Raw genomic sequence first — 15000 nt, forward strand, 5'->3', positions numbered from 1 at the left:
AGTCTCTCCTCTCCTCCAGTAGTCTCTCCTCTCCTCCAGTGGTCTCTCCTCTCCTCCAGTAGTCTCTCCTCTCCCCATTAGTCTCTCCTCTCCCCATTAGTCTCTCCTCCCCCATTAGTCTCTCCTCTCTCATCTCCTCTCCCCAGTAGTCTCTCCTCTCCCCATTAGTCTCTCCTCCTCTCATCTCCTCTCCCCAGTAGTCTCTCCTCTCCCCAGTAGTCTCTCCTCTCCCCATTAGTCTCTCCTCCTCTCATCTCCTCTCCCCAGTAGTCTCTCCTCTACCCCAGTATTCTCACCTCTCCCCCAGTATTCTCACCTCTCTCCCCAGTAGTCTCTCATCTTCTACTCTCTCTCCTCTCTCTCCTCTCCCCTCCAGTGTGTCACTGATGTGTTGTATTTTCGAGGTTCAAGACAGGGTCACCTCCCTGTCATCCACATGCCGTCACGGACACATTCGATTTTATTCATTTTATTTTTATTTCACCTTTATTTAACCAGGTACGCCAGTTCAGAACAAGTTCTCATTTACAACTGCGACCTGGCCAAGATAAAGCAAAGCAGTTCGGCACAATGAACAACACAGAGTTACACATGGAGTAAAACAAACATACAGTCAATAATACAGTATAAACAAGTCTATATACGATGTGAGCAAATGAGGTGAGATAAGGGAAGTAAAGGCAAAAAAAGGCCATGGTGGCAAAGTAGATACAATATAGCAAGTAAAACACTGGAATGGTAGATTTGCAGTGGAAGAATGTACAAAGTAGAGATAGAAATAATGGGGTGAAAAGGAGCTAAATAAATACATAAATACAGTAGGGGAAGAGGTAGTTGTTTGGGCTAAATTAGAGATGGGCTATGTACAGGTGCAGTAATCTGTGAGCTGCTCTGACAGTTGGTGCTTAAAGCCAGTGAGGGAGATAAGTGTTTCCAGTTTCAGAGATTTTTGTAGTGCGTTCCAGTCATTGGCAGCAGAGAACTGGAAGGAGAGGCGGCCAAAGGAAGAATTGGTTTTGGGGGTGACAAGAGAGATATACCTGCTGGAGCGTGTGCTACAGGTGGGTGCTGCTATTGTGACCAGCAAGCAGAGATAAGGGGGGACTTTACCTAGCAGGGTCTTGTAGATGACATGGAGCCAGTGGGTTTGGCGATGAGTATGAAGCGAGGGCCAGCCAACGAGAGCGTACAGGTCGCAGTGGTGGGTAGTATATGGGGCTTCGGTGACAAAACGGATGGGACTGTGATAGACTGCATCCAATTTATTGAGTAGGGTGTTGGAGGCTATTTTGTAAATGACATCGCCGAAGTCAAGGATCGGTAGGATAGTCAGTTTTACAAGGGTATGTTTGGCAGCGTGAGTGAAGGATGCTTTGTTGCGAAATAGGAAGCCAATTCTAGATTTAACCTTGGATTGGAGATGCTTAATGTGAGTCTGGAAGGAAAGTTTACAGTCTAACCAGACACCTAGGTATTTGTAGTTGTCCAAATATTCTAAGTCAGAACCGTCCAGAGTAGTGATGTAGGACGGGCGGGCAGGTGCAGACAGCGATCGGTTGAAGAGCATGCATTTAGTTTTACTTGTATTTAAGAGCAGTTGGAGGCCACGGAAGGAGAGTTGTATGGCATTGAAGCCCGTCTGTGTCCAAATAAGAGCCAGAAGTATACAGAATGGTGTCGTCTGCGTAGAGGTGGATCAGAGAGTCACCAGCAGCAAGAGCAACATCATTGATGTATACAGAGAAGAGAGTCGGTCCAAGAATTGAACCCTGTGGCACCCCCATAGAGACTGCCAAAGGCCCAGACAACAGGCCCTCCGATTTGACACACTGAACTCTATCAGAGATGCAATCATTTGAGAAACCAAGGCTATCGATGAGGATGTGGTGATTGACAGAGTCGAAAGCCTTGGCCAGGTCAATGAATACTGCTGCACAGTAATGTCTCTTATCGATGGCGGTTATGATGTCGTTCAGGACCTTGAGCGTGGCTGAGATGCACCCATGACCAGCTCTGAAACCAGATTGCATAGCGAGAAGGTACGGTGGGATTCGAAATGGTCGGTGATCTGTTTGTTAACTTGGCTTTAGAAGACCTTAGAAAGGCAGGGTAGGATAGATATAGGTCTGTAGCAGTTTGGGTCAAGATTGTCTCCCCCTTTGAAGAGGGGGATGACCGCAGGTGCTTTCCAATCTTTGGGAATCTCAGACGACACGAAAGAGAGGTTGAACAGGCTGGTAATATTGGCTGCAACAATTTCGGCAGATCATTTTAGAAAGAAAGGGTCCAGATTGTCTAGCCCGGCTGATTTGTAGGGGCCTAGATTTTGCAGCTTTTCAGAACATCAGCTGACTGGATTTGGGAGAAGGAGAAGGAGAAGGGGAAGGCTTGGGCGAGTTGCTGTGGGGGTGCAGTGCTGTTGACCGGGGTAGGGGTAGCCAGGTGGAAAGCATGGCCAGCCGTAGAAAAATGCTTATTGAAATTCTCATTTACAATGGATTTATAAGTGGTGACAAGGTTTCCTAGCCTCAGTGCAGTGAGCAGCTGGGAGGAGGTGCTCTTATCCTCCATGGACTCTACAGTGTCCCGGAACCTTTTTGAGTTTGTGTTGCAGGAAGCAAATTTCTGTTTGAAAAAGCTTTTCTAACTGCCTGTGTATAATGGTTTCTAGCTTCCCTGAACAGGTGCATATCACGGGAGCTGTTCGATGCTAATGCAGAACGCCATAGGATGTTTTTGTGTTGGTTAAGGGCAGTCAGGTCTGGGGAGAACCAAGGGCTATATCTGTTCCTGGTTCTAAATTTCTTGAATGGGGCTTATTTAAGATGGTGAGGTCGGCATTTTTTTTTTTAAATAACCAGGCATCCTCTACTGACGGGATGAGATCAATATCCTTCCAGGACACCCCTAGAAGGATTGACAGGCATCTGGCCGCCACACTAACTGCAACTCACCAATATGTTGCCCCTGTCAACATGGCGATGGGATGGCGATGGGAGGATGTGACAAGTACTGTAGGTCCATTTCATTTGGGGCGGCAGGTACCCTAGTGGTTAGAGCGTTGGGCCAGTGAGAGAAAAAATGAAGCAGGGCAGGTATGAAATATGACTAGCTGTCAGGTGAGTAGAGAATGCAAGTGTTCTGTCTGACTCTCTGAATGCAGTGAAGAGACCACAGAGGAAGTGGGACAGACCAAACAGAAGCATGGACGGGGAAGAGAAAGAGATATGTGAAGACAAGCAGAGGGAGAGATAGAGGAAGGATGAAGGGAGAGACAGAGGAGGGATGAAGAGAGAGACAGAGGAGGGATGAAGGGAGAGACAGAGGAGGGATGAAGGGAGAGACAGAGGAGGGATGAAGAGAGAGATAGAGGAGGGATGAAGGGAGAGACAGAGGAGGGATGAAGGGAGAGACAGAGGAGGGATGAAGAGAGAGATAGAGGAGGGATGAAGAGAGAGACAGAGGAGGTATGAAGGGAGAGACAGAGGAGGGATGAAGGGAGAGACAGAGGAGGTATGAAGGGAGAGACAGAGGAGGGATGAAGGAGAGACAGAGGAGGGATGAAGGGAGAGATAGAGGGATGAAGAAAGAGATAGAGGAGGGATGAAGAGAGAGATAGAGGAAGGATGAAGAGAGAGACAGAGGAGGGATGAAGAGAGAGACAGAGGAGGGATGAAGGGAGAGACAGAGGAGGGATGAAGGGAGAGACAGAGGAGGGATGAAGGAGAGACAGAGGAGGGATGAAGAGAGAGATAGAGGAGGGATGAAGAGAGAGACAGAGGAGGTATGAAGGGAGAGAGAGGAGGGATGAAGGGAGAGACAGAGGAGGGATGAAGGGAGAGACAGAGGAGGTATGAAGGGAGAGACAGAGGAGGGATGAAGGGAGAGATAGAGGGATGAAGAAAGAGATAGACGAGGGATGAAGAGAGAGATAGAGGAAGGATGAAGAGAGAGACAGAGGAGGGATGAAGAGAGAGACAGAGGAGGGATGAAGGGAGAGACAGAGGAGGGATGAAGAGAGAGGGAGTAGATAGAGAGATAGAAGAGGTAGATTGAGAGAGGGGGTAGAGAGAGAGGCAGTAGATAGAGAGAGAGAGAGGAGGTAGATAGAGAGAGGGGGTAGAGAGAGAGGCAGTAGATAGAGAGAGAGGAGGTAGATAGAAAGAGAGAGGAGGTAGATAGAGAGATAGAGGAGTTAGATTGAGAGAGGGGGTAGAGAGAGAGGCAGTAGATAGAGAGATAGAGGAGGTAGATAGAGAGAGGGGGTAGAGAGCGAGGCAGTAGATAGAGAGAGAGAGGAGGTAGATAGAGATATAGAGGAGGTAGATAGAGAGATAGAGGGGGTAGAGAGAGAGGCAGTAGATAGAGATATAGAGGAGGTAGATAGAGAGAGAGGAGGTAGATAGAGAGAGGAGGTAGATAGAGAGAGGGGGTAGATAGAGAGAGGGGGTAGAGAGAGAGGCAGTAGATAGAGAGAGATGCAGTAGATAGAGAGAGAGAGATAGAGGAGGTAGATAGAGAGAGGGGATAGTGTTACAGGCCGGCTCATAACCTGTGACGCGAACAACAGGGATAGACCAATTAAAAAATGTTATTTATTGTAAACAAAACTATTAACTTTAATCTAAGAAAAAGGAAGTGTGGAAGTATCATAGTGTTTGTAAAGTGCATGGATGCATGAATCTGTGTGTGTGAATGACTGAGTGAAAACTATGTAAAACTACAACAGAACAAACAAAACAGGTTCATACCTGGAGGAGCAGAGAGAGAGAGAGACAAGAGTGGTGAGTGATGCAGTTTAAATACCCTGAACCCAGGTGACTCCAATCACTAACGACCCTCCTCTGCCTGCAGGGGAGAGGGGGTAGAGAGAGAGGTGGGGTAGAGAGAGAGAGGGGGTAGAGAGAGAGAGGGGGTAGAGAGAGAGGGGGTAGAGAGAGAGAGGGGGGGTAGAGAGAGGGGGGGAGAGAGAGAGGGGGGTAGAGAGAGAGAGGTAGAGAGAGATAGAGAGAGAGAGGGGGTAGAGAGAGAGAGGGGGTAGAGAGAGAGGGGGTAGAGAGAGAGGGGGTAGATAGAGAGAGAGGGGGGTAGAGAGGGGGGGGGGTAGAGAGAGAGAGGGGGTAGAGAGAGAGAGGGGGTAGAGAGAGAGGGGGGTAGATAGAGAGAGAGGGGGGTAGAGAGAGAGGGGGGTAGAGAGAGAGAGGGGGTAGAGGTAGATAGAGAGAGAGAGGGGTAGATAGAGAGAGGGGGGTAGAGAGAGAGGGGGTAGAGAGAGAGAGGGGGTAGAGAGGGGGGTAGATAGAGAGAGAGAGGGGTAGAGAGAGAGAGGGGGTAGAGAGAGAGGGGGGTAGAGAGAGAGAGGGGGTAGAGAGAGAGAGGGGGGATAGAGAGAGAGAGGGGGGTAGAGAGAGAGGGGGTAGAGAGAGAGAGGGGGTAGAGAGAGAGAGGGGTAGATAGAGAGGGGGGGGTAGAGAGAGAGAGGGGGTAGATAGAGAGAGGGGGTAGATAGAGAGAGGGGGGTAGAGAGAGAGAGGGGTAGAGAGAGAGAGGGGGTAGAGAGAGAGAGGGTAGAGAGAGAGAGGGGGTAGAGAGAGAGGGGGTAGAGAGAGAGGGGGGTAGAGAGAGAGAGGTAGATAGAGAGAGGGGGTAGGAGAGTAGAGAGAGAGGGGGTAGAGAGAGAGAGGGGGTAGAGAGAGAGGGGGGTAGAGAGAAGAGGGGGTAGAGAGAGTAGATAGAGAGAGAGAGGGGGTAGATAGAGAGAGAGGGGTAGAGGTAGATAGAGAGAGGGGGTGTTAGAGAGGGGAGAGAGAGAGGGGGTAGAGAGAGGGGGGGTAGAGAGAAAAAGAGAGAGAGAGAGAGAGAGGGGGTAGAGAGAGGCGAGAGAGGGGGAGAAAGGGGTAGAGAGAGAGAGGTGGGGGCTAGACCTGTGACAAAAATGAGGGGACGCGAACAGGGATAGACCAATTAAAATTTTTATTTATTGTAAACAAAACTATTAACTTTAATCTAAGAAAAAGGGGGTGTGAAGTATCATAGTGTAAGGTGTTTGTAAAGTGCATGGATGCATGAATCTGTGTGTGAGAATGACTGAGTGAAAACTATGTAAAACTACAACAGAACAAACAAAACAGGTTCATACCTGGAGGAGCAGAGAGAGAGAGAGAGAAAGAGGGAGTGTGCAGTTTAGAAGAGAGTGATGCAGTTTAAAGAGGGGAGAGAGGGGGGTAGAGAGAGGTGGGGTAGAGAGAGAGAGGGGGTAGAGAGAGAGGTGGGGTAGAGAGGTGACTCCAAGAGAGAGAGGGGGGTAGAGAGAGAGGGGGGTCCTCTGGGTAGAGAGAGAGAGGGGGTAGAGAGAGAGGGGGGTAGAGAGAGAGAGGGGGTAGAGAGAGAGGGGGGGTAGAGAGAGAGAGGGGGTAGAGAGAGAGGGGGGTAGAGAGAGAGAGGGGTAGAGAGAGAGAGGGGGGTAGAGAGAGAGGGGGGTAGAGAGAGAGGGGGTAGAGAGAGGGGGGTAGAGAGAGAGAGGGGAGAGGGAGAGAGAGAGAGGGGGTAGAGAGAGAGAGGGGGTAGAGAGAGAGGGGGAGAGAGAGAGAGGGGGTAGAGAGAGAGGGGAGAGAGAGAGGGGGGTAGAGAGAGAGGGGGGTAGAGAGAGAGGGGGGGAGAGAGAGAGAGGGGGTAGAGAGAGAGGGGGTAGAGAGAGAGAGGGTAGAGAGAGAGAGGGGGTAGAGAGAGAGAGGGGGGTAGAGGAGAGGGGGGTAGAGAGAGAGGGGGTAGAGAGAGGGGGTAGAGAGAGAGAGAGAGAGGGGAGGGAGAGGGAGAGAGAGAGGGGGTAGAGAGAGGGGGTAGAGAGGGGGGTAGAGAGAGAGAGGGGTAGAGAGAGAGGGGGTAGAGAGAGGGGTAGAGAGAGGGGGGGTAGAGAGAGAGGGGGGTAGAGAGAGAGGGGGGTAGAGAGAGAGGGGGTAGAGAGAGAGGGGGGTAGAGAGAGAGAGGGGTAGAGAGAGAGAGGGGGTAGATAGAGAGAGAGGGGGGTAGATAAAGAGAGAGAGGGGTAGATAAAGAGAGAGAGGGGGTAGATAGAGAGAGAGGGGGATAAAGAGAGAGAGGGGGTAGATAAAGAGAGAGGGGGGTAGATAGAGAGAGAGAGGGGTAGATAAAGAGAGAGGGGGTAGATAAAGAGAGAGAGGGGGTAGATAGAGAGAGAGAGGGGGTAGATAGAGAGAGAGAGGGGGTAGATAAAGAGAGAGAGAGGGGTAGATAAAGAGAGAGGGGGGTAGATAAAGAGAGGGGGTAGAGAGAGAGAGGGGGTAGATAAAGAGAGAGAGGGGTAGATAAAGAGAGAGGGGGTAGATAGAGAGAGAGAGGGGGTAGAGAGAGAGGGGGGTAGATAAAGAGAGAGAGGGGTAGATAAAGAGAGAGAGGGGTAGATAGAGAGAGAGAGGGGGTAGATAGAGAGAGAGGGGGTAGATAAAGAGAGAGAGGGGGTAGATAAAGAGAGAGAGGGGTAGATAAAGAGAGGGGGTAGAGACAAGGGTAAATGGGTTTTGTCTTTGTAGTTCAGTATTGTAGTTATTAATGGAAGAGGAGAGAGACAATGCATTCAGAGCAGAATTAAGACGAGATATCAACATTTATACATTTATAAAAGAGCTGTAATATTCTACAATCACCTAAAAGAGAAAACACCTGTCTCATCTTCAAACTAAAGGGCAACCATGGTATCCGTGACAGGAGACGGTGGTATCCGTGACAGGAGACGGTGGTATCCGTGACAGGAGACGGTGGTATCCGTGACAGGAGACGGTGGTATCCGTGACAGGAGACGGTGGTATCCGTGACAGGAGACGGTGGTATCCGTGACAGGAGACGGTGGTATCCGTGACAGGAGATGGTGGTATCCGTGACAGGAGATGGTGGTATCCGTGACAGGAGATGGTGGTATCCGTGACAGGAGATGGTGGTATCCGTGACAGGAGACGGTGGTATCCGTGACAGGAGATGGTGGTATCCGTGACAGGAGACGGTGGTATCCGTGACAGGAGATGGTGGTATCCGTGACAGGAGATGGTGGTATCCGTGACAGGAGATGGTGGTATCCGTGACAGGAGATGGTGGTATCCGTGACAGGAGATGGTGGTATCCGTGACAGGAGAAGGTGGTATCCGTGACAGGAGATGGTGGTATCCGTGACAGGAGATGGTGGTATCCGTGACAGGAGATGGTGGTATCCGTGACAGGAGACGGTGGTATCCGTGACAGGAGATGGTGGTATCCGTGACAGGAGACGGTGGTATCCGTGACAGGAGACGGTGGTATCCGTGACAGGAGACGGTGGTATCCGTGACAGGAGATGGTGGTATCCGTGACAGGAGATGGTGGTATCCGTGACAGGAGACGGTGGTATCCGTGACAGGAGACGGTGGTATCCGTGACAGGAGACGGTGGTATCCGTGACAGGAGACGGTGGTATCCGTGACAGGAGATGGTGGTATCCGTGACAGGAGACGTCCATCAATGATGCTATTCAATGACAGCTAAGAAAGTTATTTAATTTCAAGTTAAAGTGTACTGTTAGCTAACGTTACGTGTCTGATCTTATTCTTCGTATCTCAGACACATTTGCTTGACTAGTTATACCCATTGAACCTGGTTGGTTTGCTACCTGCAGATTCATGCAGGGTAGTAACGTCACGATTTGGGATTATGGTCCATTGTTTAGCTACATGTCTTAAAACTCAACTATATCAATTTTCAAATCAAATCAAACGTTAACACTAGTTAAATAAACGTAAATGGTTAGCAGATGTTAATGTAGTAGTGTAGTGAAATAATTGTGCTTCTAGTTCCGACAGGGCAGTAATATCTAACAAGTAAAGTTGCCTATAAACTGTAAACTTTGCCAAAACATTTCAAACTACTTTTGTAATACAACTTTAGGTATTTTTAAACGTTAATAATCGATCAAATTGAAGACTGGGAAATCTGTATTCAATACAGCAAGTAAACAAACCATGAAAGCCCCTTGGTAATAACCAGGTCCAATAGAAAGCCCCTTGGTAATAACCAGGTCCAATAGAAAGCCCCTTGGTAATAACCAGGTCCAATAGAAAGCCCCTTGGTAATAACCAGGTCCAATAGAAAGCCCCTTGGTAATAACCAGGTCCAATAGAAAGCCCCTTGGTAATAACCAGGTCCAATAGAAAGCCCCTTGGTAATAACCAGGTCCAATAGAAAGCCCCTTGGTAATAACCAGGTCCAATAGAAAGCCCCTTGGTAATAACCAGGTCAAACCATGCTCCTTTTCAAGTCTTGCGCAACTCTCAACAGTGTTACGCAGTTCCAAGATGGCCGTACTTCTTCATTGCACAAATGAATAACCTCAACCAAATTCCAAAGACTGGTGACATCCAGTGGAAGCGGTAGGAACTGAAAAACAAGAAATATCGTTTCCCAATGAGAAGTCACTGAACAGACAGAGACCTCAAAAAAAAAACATCTGAACGGTTAGTCCTCGGGGTTTTGTCTGCTACATAAGTTCTGTTATGCTCACAGACATGATTCAAACAGTGTTAGAAGCTTCAGAGTGTTTTCTATCCAAATCTACCAATAATATGCATATCTTATATTCTTGGCATGAGTAGCAGGAAGTTGAAATTGGGCACGCTATTTATCCAAAAGTGAAAATGCTGCCCCCTATACCTTAAGAAGTTAACAGTCTGATGGCCTTGAGATAGAAGCTGTGTTTCAATCTCTCGGTCCCAGCTTTGATGCACCTGTACTGACCTCGCCTTCTGGATGACAGCGGGGTGAACAGGCAGTGGCTCGGGTGGTTGTTGTCCTTGATGATCTTTATGGCATTCCTGTGACATCGAGTGCTGTAGGTGTTTGTTTGCCCCCAGTGATGCGATGTGCAGACTGCACCATCCTCTGGAGAGCCCAGCGGTTGTGGACATTGCAGTTGCTGTACCAAGCGGTGATACAGCCCGACAGGATGCTCTCAATTGTGCATCTGTAAAAGTTTGTGAGGGTTTTAGGTGACAAGCCAAATTTCTTCAGCCTTAGGAGGTTGAAGAGGTGCTGTTGCGCCTTCTTCACCACGCTGTCTGTGTTGGTGGTCCATTTCAGTGTGTCGTGATGTGTACGCCAAGGAACTTAAAACGTTCTACCTTCTTCACTGTTGTCCTTTCGTTTTGGTGTTTCCTGAGGTCCACAATCATCTCCTTTCTTTTTTTTGACGTTGAGTGAGAGGTTGTTTTCCTGACGCCACACTCCGAGGGCCCTCACCTCCTCTCTGTAGGCTGTCTCGTCGTTGTTGGTAATCAAGCCCACTACTGTCGTCTGCAAACTTGATGATTGAGTTGGAGGCGTGCTTGGCATGTGGTAGTTTAAGTTTGAAATCCCTGGTGCTGGGACCAACCAGGGCATCAGGATAGGAAAACTAACAGTTCATGTTGAACTGAGTCTTTCGTTTTGTCATCTCACTTCGAGAGAGAAAAGGAAAGGTCCAGAGTGTTGATGGAACTGAGTGAGAATTCTTAGTGTGTTATTCTGTTTGGATGCAAAGACAATTTGTGTGTGTGTGTGTGAAGCTCTATACAACTGTATTTAAAGGCTAGAATAAAGGTTTTTGCCTGTACCCAGTGTCATGAATAGTACAAAGACAAATTATATGACAGGAATGCAATAAGCTGGCAAGAAAACACACACACACACTCACACTCACACTCACACTCACACTCACACTCACACTCACACACACACACACACACACACACACACACACACACACACACACACACACACACACACACACACACACACACACACACACACACACACACACACACACACACACACACACACACACACACACACACACACACACACACACAAACACACACACGTACACACACACACACACACACACACACACACACACACACACACACACACACACACACACACACACTAACAACTACAGGACTAAAAATTGACTGAATTATAGATGAAAACAAACTCAAACTGCAACTATAATATAGATCACTTTGCTTCCATTTGTCATTGCTGTCAGTGCAGAGAAGGCATGTCTGTGTGCGTGCGCGTGCGTGTGCGTGTGTGTGTGTGCATCAGTTTGTGTTGATCAGTGGACACCTTGACAGTTTGCTGACCTACATTACTGACATAGCAGCTGTATCGATCTCATTACTCATTACTGACATACTGACATAGCAGATACATATCAGATCTCAACACTGTTGACCTCAGAGTCATTAGCAGACGTTTCACAGAGAGACTGACAGGAAGTTACTTACTAATTACTAGGAAGTACATCCACACATCACAGCCATAGAAATGACACTTTTCCTACAATAATACTTATGAGTCAGAGGTAGAAGAGGGGAGGGTTTGGTTAGGGAAATGTGGTCCTCCCCTCGTTCTCTCTCTCTCTCTCCCTCTCTCTCAATTCAATTCAATTTAAGAGGCTTTATTGGCATGGGAAACATGTGTTAACATTGCCAAAGCAAGTGAGGTAGATAATATATAAAGTGAAATAAACAATAAAAATGAACAGTAAACATTACACATACAGAAGTTTCAAAACAATAAAGACATTACAAATGTCATATTATATATATATACAGTGTTTTAACAATGTACAAATGGTTAAAGTACACAAGGGAAAATAAATAAGCATAAATATGGGTTGTATTTACAATGGTGTTTGTTCTTCACTGGTTGCCCTTTTCTCGTGGCAACAGGTCACAAATCTTGCTGCTGTGATGGCACACTGTGGAATTTCACCCAGTAGATATGGGAGTTTATCAAAATTGGGTTTGTTTTCTAAATCTTTGTGGGTCTGTGTAATCTGAGGGAAATATGTGTCTCTAATATGGTCATACATTTGGCAGGAGGTTAGGAAGTGCAGCTCAGTTTCCACCTCATTTTGTGGGCAGTGAGCACATAGCCTGTCTTCTCTTGAGAGCCATGTCTGCCTACGGTGGCCTTTCTCAATAGCAAGGCTATGCTCACTGAGTCTGTACATAGTCAAAGCTTTCCTTAATTTTGGGTCAGTCACAGTGGTCAGGTATTCTGCCACTGTGTACTCTCTGTGTAGGGCCAAATAGCATTCTAGTTTGCTCTGTTTTTTTGTTAATTCTTTCCAATGTGTCAAGTAATTATCTTTTTGTTTTGTCATGATTTGGTTGGGTCTAATTGTGTTGCTGTCCTGGGGCTCTGTGGGGTGTGTTTGTGTTTGTGAACAGAGCCCCAGGACCAGCTTGCTTAGGGGACTCTTCTCCAGGTTCATCTCTCTGTAGGTGATGACTTTGTATTTTCCCTCTCTCTCCCCTATCTCTCTCGGTCTCTCTCTCTCTCTCTCTCTCTCTGTCTCTCTCTCTCTCTCTCTCTCTCTCTCTCTCTCGCTCTCTCTCTGAATTTAGATTCCTGGCAGAGTGTGTGAGCGCTACAGGGGACTAGTGTATCAGTCGGTGTGCTTGTGAGAAGTCTTTTCCTAACTGCAGACATGGAGACCCATTTCCTGATGAGAGTGTTGTAAGTACAGATAATAGGTACAACACACAGGTACAACAGACATAGGTACAACACACAGGTACAACACACTCAGGTACAACACACAGGTACAACACACAGGTACAACACACAGGTACAACACACACAGGTACAACACACACAGGTACAACACACAGGTACAACACATGCAGGTACAACACACAGGTACAACAGACATAGGTACAACACACAGGTACAACACACTCAGGTACAACACACACAGGTACAACAGACAGGTACAACACACAGGTACAACACACAGGTACAACACACTCACTTACAACACACAGGTACAACACACACAGGTACAACACACACAGGTACAACACACACAGGTACAACACACACAGGTACAACACACGCAGGTACAACACACAGGTACAACAGACAGGTACAACAGACAGGAACAACACACAGGTACAACAGACAGGTACAACATACAGGTACAACACACAGGTACAACACACAGGTACAACACACACAGGTACAACACACGCAGGTACAACACACAGGTACAACACACACAGGTACAACACACAGGTACAACACACACAGGTACAACAACAGGTACAGCACACACAGGTACAACACACGCAGGTACAACACACAGGTACAACACACAGGTACAACACACAGGTACAACACACACAGGTACAACATACAGGTACAACACACACAGGTACAACATACAGGTACAACACACAGGTACAACACACACAGGTACAACACACTCAGGTACAACACACAGGTACAACACACACAGGTACAACACACGCAGGTACAACACACAGTTACAACACACACAGGTACAACACACAGGTACAACACACACAGGTACAACACACACAGGTACAACACACACAGGTACAACACACTCAGGTACAACACACACAGGTACAACACACAGGTACAACACACAGGTACAACACACAGGTACAACACACAGGTACAACACACAGGTACAACACACTCAGGTACAACACACACAGGTAAAACACACAGGTACAACACACAGGTACAACACACAGGTACAACACACTCAGGTACAACACACTCAGGTACAACACACACAGGTACAACACACACAGGTACAACACACAGGTACAACACACACAGGTACAACACACGCAGGTACAACACACAGGTACAACACACAGGTACAACACACACAGGTACAACACACAGGTACAACACACAGGTACAACACACAGGTACAACACACACAGGTACAACACACACAGGTACAACACACAGGTACAACACACACAGGTACAACACACAGGTACAACACACAGGTACAACACACACAGGTACAACACACACAGGTACAACACACAGGTACAACACACAGGTACAACATACAGGTACAACACACAGGTACAACACACAGGTACAACACACAGGTACAACACACACAGGTACAACACACACAGGTACAACAGACATAGGTACAACACACTCAGGTACAACACACACAGGTACAACAGACAGGTACAACACACAGGTACAACACACAGGTACAACACACTCACTTACAACACACAGGTACAACACACACAGGTACAACACACACAGGTACAACACACGCAGGTACAACACACAGGTACAGAAGACAGGTACAACAGACAGGAACAACACACAGGTACAACAGACAGGTACAACATACAGGTACAACACACAGGTACAACACACACAGGTACAACACACAGGTACAGCACACACAGGTACAACACACTCAGGCACAACACACACAGGTACAACACACAGGTACAACACACACAGGTACAACACACGCAGGTACAACACACAGGTACAACACACACAGGTACAACACACAGGTACAACACACACAGGTACAACACACAGGTACAGCACACACAGGTACAACACACTCAGGCACAACACACACAGGTACAACACACAGGTACAACACACACAGGTACAACACACGCAGGTACAACACACAGGTACAACACACAGGTACAACACACACAGGTACAACATACAGGTACAACACACACAGGTACAACATACAGGTACAACACACAGGTACAACACACACAGGTACAACACACTCAGGTACAACACACAGGTACAACACACACAGGTACAACACACGCAGGTACAACACACAGGTACAACACACACAGGTACAACACACAGGTACAACACACACAGGTACAACACACACAGGTACAACACACACAGGTACAACACACTCAGGTACAACACACAGGTACAACACACAGGTACAACACACAGGTACAACACACACACAGGTACAACACACAGGTACAACACACAGGTACACCACACTCAGGTACAACACACACAGGTAAAACACACAGGTACAACACACAGGTACAACACACAGGTACAACACACTCAGGTACAACACACTCAGGTACAACACACACAGGTACAACACACACAGGT

General features: G+C 47.6%; 1 protein-coding gene across 1 annotated transcript in view; it reads left to right on the forward strand.

The window, feature by feature from the left end:
• LOC112239631 (disks large-associated protein 3-like) overlaps positions 1 to 15000 on the forward strand; it is a 313170-nt gene that overhangs the window by 185590 nt on the left and 112580 nt on the right. Inside the window, exon 2 of the mRNA XM_042295067.1 lies at positions 12435 to 12546. The gene's annotated coding sequence lies outside the window, so the exon portion shown is untranslated. The remainder of the gene's footprint in view (positions 1 to 12434; positions 12547 to 15000) is intronic.

Source organism: Oncorhynchus tshawytscha, linkage group LG13 (assembly GCF_018296145.1).
Source record: "Oncorhynchus tshawytscha isolate Ot180627B linkage group LG13, Otsh_v2.0, whole genome shotgun sequence".
In the NCBI taxonomy this organism is placed as follows: domain Eukaryota; kingdom Metazoa; phylum Chordata; class Actinopteri; order Salmoniformes; family Salmonidae; genus Oncorhynchus; species Oncorhynchus tshawytscha.